Raw genomic sequence first — 8,194 nt, 5'->3', positions numbered from 1 at the left:
GAACTTTGTCGTAAAATTTCAGAGCAAATGTTAGTGCTTTTTCTCTTAGGGCAATATTCTGATTCTGAAGGAAATACTTTTACTATTTTTATTATAGCTTTATGAATTGTGTAAATAATTTGCATTAATTCCCCCAAATAGTTCCCTATATGAAGCTATATTACAGTGCCTCCCCAAATCTTCATTAAAAAAGAAGACTCCAGTGGATATTGGAAAAAGGGCTCAATACAGTACTTCTCTCTTGCATTTGAATGTCCGTATGCAACTGTGCCAGCAACAAGGAACTTTTCATTTTGAAAATGCAGAAAGTGTGTACCATTTTGAATGCAAGTTGTTGAATAAATCACAGAATTTCTTCCCTCCCACAATCTTTTATCTTTAAAAGGCTTGTTTTTGTCTCTGGGGCCTTTTGTATAAGTCCCACAGCTTTCTTTGGACTAGCAACATTTAACTCTTGCCTGCCCTCTTCTGGTTTTCAAACCTTATTATAAATAAACTCCTAAATAATTATGTTAACAGGTGTCATTATGGATACTTCCATATTTGCAATTTGATTTACAAAATAAAGATATAAGAAAGCTACTTCTCCTTAAAAAGGGCTATTTTCATTCTGCTGAAACTACCGGTTCCTACACTTCGATACTATATGGTGTATTACCGAGGACTACAGGTAGTCCTCGATTTACAACAGGTCATTTAGTGACCATTCAGTTACAATGGCACTAAAAAAAGTGGCATGACTTTTTCCATGTGACCACTGCAGCATTCCCCATGGTCACGTGATCAAAATTCAGATGTTGCCAACTAACTCATATTTAGACAGTTGCAGTATCCCGGATCATGTGCTCACTTTTTGCGACAAGCATGGGAAAACCAGATTCACATAACGTTTTACTAATTTATCAACTGCAGTGATTCACTTAACAAATGTGGCAAGAAAATTCATAAAATGGGTCAAAACTCACTTAACAAATGTTTCACTTAGCAACATAAATTTTGGGCTCAATTGTGGTCATAATTCAAGGACTTCCCGTTATTTCCTTGAAGACAATGCCACTTTTTACTGTTATCCAAAGTCATAACTGACATGATATGAACATGAGTTGCACAGTAGACCTAGGAACAACTCCACTGAAGACACAGACAGCTCTAATTTAACCTCTGATGCACTATCACATCTTAAATCCCTGACCAACATGTCATGCTTCCCTCATCTTCTAGCCATTGTAAAGAATAACAGAATAAGAATTGGAAGGGACCTTGGAGATCTTCTAGTCCAACCCCTCCTGAGGCAGGCACCCTACACCATTTCAGACAAATGGCTGTCCAATCTGTTCTTAAAAACTTCCAGTGTTGGAACATTAAAACTTCTGGAGGCAAGCTGTTCCAACTGATTAATGGTTCTATACTGTCCAGAAATTCCTCCTTATTTTTAGGTTGCTTCACTTCTTGATTGGTTTCCATCCTTTGCATCTTGTCCTGCCTTCAGGTGCTTTGAAAAATAGCTTTTGTTTCTGGTGAACTGTGATCAACCCAAAGTAGTTTGGCAGAACTTTCAGGATATGGTGGTTTGTTCTGGGTCTGAATCGTAACCTATATGTCTGTTGGATTCTTTTTTTTTTTTTAGAACTTTCTAATTCGGAGATCCTGACAAACCTTAATGTTTGAGCTTTTTGAACTATGATTTCCTGAAATACTGTATTATCAATGTACAGGATTTCCTTTCCAAGTACAAGCCTTGCCATAGCTATCGGAACTTTTCATTTCTTTGAGAATGTTCGGTGCATGAAATAAGTGTGGCTAGAAAGAGCAGTGAGTTTCAAACATGACACAGGAAGCAGTAGAGAATACCCTGAGCCCAACATACACCTGATTAACATTAATCTTTAAACCTTTGAGTCTTTTCAAAGCTGTAAGAGCAGCTGTGAGAAATAAAGCACTGAAAAATGTGAAGGTAACACACTTTCCTTGCCCCCTCCTAAAAACAAGACTATTCCACTCAATAGCTTTCTTTCCATTGTAAACAGTTTTATTCACTCTTTGAAAGAGTCATGCAACCCTAAATACATATTGCATCATTGTCACTGAGGTGCACACAAGTGTATCCAGAGGGCTTCACCCTTCATTGCCCAGAGTCAAATATAACCGCAGTCCTGAGTGAGGTTCCACTCGCTTATCTGCTCCCACTATTTGCTCATTAACATATTTCAGATGGACCCAATTTCTGCGTCTGGCAATTTCTGTTTTCACAAAAACAAAACCTGGCTAGGAGGAGTGCATGAAATATGGCCTTCGTCCCTGAGAGAAAAAGGCTACAAGAGAAAGCTACATTTTAGAATGGCCTCGCTGGGCCATATCTTTCCCAGCCATTCGATTACCATTATCACAGTCTTTATAGAGAGTTGCCTGGAACATTAGCAACACACACATTTCAAGAGTATTGGTGAGAACAGAATGAAGTATGTACATATCGCCTAAGCCAATCCTGTGATCCCTATCAACATTTGTCCTCAGGCATTGTCTCAATATATGAATATTTTACAGGCATACTACGTAACAGGTGAGGTAAGCTTGAGGAAATGCAGTTTTCTAGTTTTCTAAATGAAGAATGAGAACAGTTGGATGAAGTCATGCTCATAGGACAAAATACTTTTATGCGTGTTCACCAGCTGCACCAAACCATGTGAAGCCTCCAGATCCACTTAGTCACTTCAAGGGACACTATTCTGAATGCCCTTCAAGCTCGTTCAAGCTGAGCATAATTAAAAGGTTTTATGCTAGTTTGTTGCTGCTGTTGTTGGACTTTCAAAATATTATTAATATTGTTCATAGAGTTAAAGTACTAGGAGGAGCCATTTAGCCATCAAATCCAACTCCTGCTCAGTGCAGGGATTCTTGACATTCATTTTACACATGCAGTAAAGGGGAATCCACCATTTCTTTCAAGCTTTTCCTAACATTCAATTGAAACCTTCCTTAAGTACATAATTACATGTCCTGTATTCTAAAAGGATAAAGAACAGAACTTGATCTTCTTCTCTGGGTCATCCTTTGAGGCCTTTGAAGATGCTCTTTTCCTCCTAGTTTTCTGTTCTCAAGGTCAATCATTCTCAGTTCCTCTTCCCAAGTTTTCATTTGCAACTTCCCCATTGTTCTCACTGCTTTCTCTGAACTTATTGCATTTTATTTTAAACATTTTTAATGTTTGGTATCAAGAGCTGGAATTGATAGTCAAGATCAGATCTCACTATAATAAAATGGAACAATTACTACCTGCAATTTGATACTTATACTTACATAAAATCCAAATTTTATTTTGCCTTTTTTGCAGCAGTGCCACCTGCTGATTAAAATTTGTGGCAACTATATCAAAATATTTCTAACCAATATCCAGTTAGATATTCATTCTATACCTATACAATTGATTTGTTTCCTGTACAACTTTGCATTTATATATTAAATTTCATTCTATTATTTTGATCCATTATTCTTTTTATTATTATCTATTATTTTTGATCAATTTCTGTAACCTGTCAAGATTGCTCTAAGTTTATTTCTAGCTTTGAAGGTGTTGTCAGTAAATCCGAGAAGCATTGTGTGTCCAATCACATTTGGCTAATAAAGGATTCTAATCAAATTTCCACTTTTCATTTCAGTCATTTACAAAAATTCATTTGATTTGATGCAGAATTATCGATGGATACTCTTAAATATGATTTTAAAATCAACTGTTTGATTATTATACAATTAAATCCACAAGTAACCAGTTGGCGATTAGAATGTCATGGGGTACTTTTTCTTTGCAATTCAGCAAAAATTTCTTTGCTGAAATAAAGAATACTGAATTATATCTGTGGCATTTTCATCCTGTAGCTAGGTTAGACTTCTTGACAAATCCAAACTGGCTTCTGTAAGCATTTTGAAAACAAGGTAATCACTAGATCAATCACTTTACAATCTGTTGTAGAATCTTCTTAGATACTGATATTAGATTGACCTCTAGTTCCTCTGAATCCTTCTTCTCTTTTTTGAAGAGGGAAAGATTTATTCTTCTCTGCATCGCACATTACCTGATCTCCAAGGTTTTCCAGAGATTATGCAGCACTGTCAACTAGTTCTTTTGGTATCCAAGGATAAAATCCATCTGACGTTGAATTAATTTTCTTATTCAAAAATAAACAGGTTCTTCCTGACCATGTTTCTTTTGCTCTCAAACCTCAACCCTGTCACTTTATTCTGTTTTTCCCAATGGCTTTTGAAACATTTCTTCGTTACAGAAGATTTAGTCAAAATAAGAGCTGAGTAGTTTTGCTTTTGTTTCCTTTTACCATGTTTTCCTTTTTTATTGTTTAATTAATATGTATTTAAACTTGGTAGGTATTTCTCATTAAGTCATCCAAGGATGCAGTGGAAATGCTGCCTATGTAGCAATGTGCACATGTGTTCTTACGTGACTACACAAAGTAAGTTATGATAGTACCTGAGCAGATTTGCATTTTTAACCTTGAAAAGAGGATGAGGAATGATGCAGAATGTGACGAGGTGCACTTTGTCTTCTTCCCTTGAAGACTACACAAGATCATCATCCAGAAAGTCTCTCCTGGAAAATAACTCTATGTCTCTGTGAAGAATTTTAAGTTACTATAGCTTATTAACGAAGATCTAGAAGCAAGGATTCAAGGTAAAAATGAAGCAGTCCACCACCATTACTCCTATGGAAATTATAAATGAATCCTTCTCGTTGAATTATTAATGGAACTAGGTTATTCAACTGTAGGGTGTTATGGTTATTTTATGGTTAATCTCCAATGGGATGGCAGCCAAGGACAGATAAAGAAAAAAGAAAAAAAAACCCTAAACATCTACAGTTAGTAGTTTTGTTCCTGCCATATCTTCAAAAATTGCTTGAATGCCATTTATGTCCATAGTTTCAGTAGTCCAGTAGAGATTGCATCTCAAAAACTGTAAAACTTCCATTAGTTTTAATATATTCAAAAATGGTCGGCCTCAAGATACTGGAGATTCACCAGATTGCTAGTACCATAATATATTGGGGAGGGAGGAAAGAGAATTGCAGCACGATCCTTACATGAGCAAGCAAATAATTGTTTTTCAGTGTAAAAGAAATCACATTGCTGCTTTGGTATGATTTTCATATACTCGTCATCAAGGGAAATATGTTAACATGATAATTAACAAATGCATAATGAAAGACATCTTTAAAGGATTTTTACCCATATAAACAGACTTTTAACAACATGCATGTAATTCAAGTGACATCACCATACAAATAATGCATTTAATATATCTTTCAACAAATTGCTATTTTATGCCAGTTCTTTATGTTTTCCTCAGCCACACTTTCACATACAGTTAGTTCATTTCCTTTTGCTCAAGTGGAGGGGCATCTGTCTGAATTTTCACACAGAGAAATCTCCCCATTGAAAAGTTTCAATTAGAGCTAGCTACACAACTTATCTGTCCACATGGAGAGAGCTGCTAGACACCACTTATTTCTTTACCAAAGTATTGTTGGTACTAGGCGTGTTAATTCCCCTGAAACAGCATTGCCTTTGTGTGTTACATCCCACAATTCAGCCCAGATCTTGAGTAATCTATAACTGATATTAGATCTTTGGCATTAACCCCTTAGATGTAGCTCAGAACAGCTAACAGAGCATGTTTGAAGGGTAACTAAAAGGCTACAGGATGAAACTGGAATAGATAAAAAGGTAGGTCATTACATTTCTTCTCAAGTCAGCAGGCATTAGGTGATATCAAATGTATTTTATCATTCTGGGTGGAGAAGACACAGTTCTCTGCCAATGCATAGGTTTGGAGGTGTGAATTTGTTTCCGCAGACATTACGTTTTCACAATACACATTCAGTATGTACATGCTAAGAACTTAAAAGATAACCTGGCATTCATTCATAGCTAGCAGAAGGAACCCAGTGTTATGACAATCCCAAACGAGTTTTAAATCAAGAGCATAAAAGGAAACAATGATTACAAAGTGGGTTGAGTTGGCAAGATAAAAATAGGAAAGGGAGAGAGAATTTATGGAGGTACCAGTCACCAAATACATCTCAAGCTCATTCATCCACCTTCTCCGCAAGTTCATTTTAACACCAGAAACCACTGAGTTAGTGATTTGTGAATGCTTAGCATTATGTATCTTTTAAAAATAGGTGTCATATGATCTGCAGTACTTGAGGAAGTTTTTACCCATGGCTTTGCTGCTCTTCTTTATGTTATTGTGTCGAGGTGTTTAGTATCATTATTTTTTCTTTGTGGTATTGAGGACACAGAGGTCCCAACACACACTCCATATCTCCAGCAAACTCCAGATCAACATTATCAGAGAAGGGGTGTCTCAGCATTTGGCCGTGGTTCGGAGAGTTGTCAGCTGATGTTGGAAGATCTATGACAAAGAAAACAGTGGACAATATTGTGGATATGAACTCAGCCAAGTTCAGAAATAGCATATCAGCATTCCAGAGGAGGCAATATTCATATTTGCACCTTAAATCTCAACAGGTATCAGTATTCAGTATTACTAGTAAGATTAGTATCACTCTGTAAAATATTACACAGCTCATATAACTTTATTTAGGCTTTCCTAGGATTCTACATTCCCTTTCTTACGTTGGCATTTTTACAAAACATTCTATTAAATCAAATGCTTTTTAAAAGGCGTATTAATATTTTGCTAACCCTGGAAATATTGTCAGACCAACTGCTAATCTTCCATTTTAAAAAAGAAGGCTAAACAGCCTAACATGCTTTCAAGCTTCCACTTGGTCATGTTTACCAAGACATATTGAACAAGTATGCCCACGTAAAATAGCTGGTTGTAGGAACTTTGCTATGGCTTATACAGTTTACTTAACTAATACTGAAGAGTCATTAGATGTGAAAGTGGAAGCTACTATTATTCCAAAGAAGACAAAGGGCTTGCAAATATTCATGCCCATATATCCCGTACGCAGTGTTTCTAATCAAAATAGGGATAAAAGTGTATTTAGCCCTATTCTGGTTAAATCTCATTTGCTGCAACCATTCCTAAGAGGCAGAACTTTGCTTCTGCTATGGAGAAGAGGAATACTTTTGGAGATCCTGGATAAGACTCACTAACTTAGCCCTTTAAGTTGGAAAGAAATCTTTCTCTAGATGGAATCACAACTTCTAGCATTTCCACCAAGGATTACCAGGATACTGGCTTGAAATGTGGGGAGCTGTATCTCTATATATTGAGATGACACCAGATGGGGAAACGTGAGCTTGCTGAATACCCCAACAATTAAAAAAGCACAACAGCAACTATATAGCCTTTATACCAATTTACACAATAGCAGATAGACAAGACTTGAGAATTTGATAATAAAACAGCTAACATTTTCTGCAAGAACATGAACCTGAGATATTTCAAGTACAAAAATGACTGCTGTTAACCTTGTGACAGCTATTTTGCTACTGACATAGTATATAAAAAATGTTTACACCATTTGATTTGACTAAAATCCAGGATTACACACTGCAAGATATGAATCGCTGAATACAAGAAGCAACTAAGGTTGTCTTCTGGGTGTGTTTGTTTATGTTTGAGGTGTTCAATTTTTATCCCCAAAAGTTAGAGAAAAATATCCTGCATTTCTATATTTCTTCATGTAATAATAAGACACTTCTGCAAAAATGTTTTCAGTCTCAAACACTTTTCAGTTTATTACAGCATAAAGATATGGCCATTACATTCAACCATGGATTTAAATTTTCTTTTTTTAAATTTTGATCTCTGATGTAAGTACATAAACATCCTTTCAATTGAAGAATATACCTTGGAAAATACACCTATATACCAGCAACACTACTTATAAGAATTATAAATTATATGGATTCCTGGCAATTAATCATGACAAGGAAGATTGAGGATAAGGAGATGAATACCAACAAAACCTTCTAGGAAAAAAAATGCTTAAAAGGAGTTGTCAAGAAGTACTCAACTAAATAGATACCGTACTACACTCAAGTAATATGCAACTATCAAATTCTGAGAATTAAAAACTAAATCACATTACACTGATGAGAGCCAGGTAAGAACACATAAAAAATGTATAAAGGAACCTGGCCAAACCATGTTTAGTCAATTTGATGTCTTCTATAATTCTTGTAGAAGTCCACTGCTTTTTCTGAGC

The 8,194-nt window shown here is 35.8% G+C and overlaps 1 protein-coding gene across 6 annotated transcripts in view; it reads right to left on the bottom strand.

Moving 5' to 3' along the window:
* Positions 1 to 2,007: 2,007 nt before the first annotated feature.
* The window catches only part of RNF157 (ring finger protein 157), a 92,107-nt gene continuing 85,920 nt past the window's right edge, over positions 2,008 to 8,194 (bottom strand). For all 6 annotated transcript variants that reach the window (XM_087924805.1, XM_087924802.1, XM_087924801.1 and 3 more), the window contains one exon: positions 2,008 to 6,423. The gene's annotated coding sequence lies outside the window, so the exon portion shown is untranslated. The remainder of the gene's footprint in view (positions 6,424 to 8,194) is intronic.

This window comes from Pseudonaja textilis, chromosome 2 (genome assembly GCF_049901715.1).
Source record: "Pseudonaja textilis isolate UNSWEBS1 chromosome 2, rPseTex1.2, whole genome shotgun sequence".
Lineage (NCBI taxonomy): Eukaryota > Metazoa > Chordata > Lepidosauria > Squamata > Elapidae > Pseudonaja > Pseudonaja textilis.
This window is presented reverse-complemented; position numbering and strand designations above follow the sequence as displayed.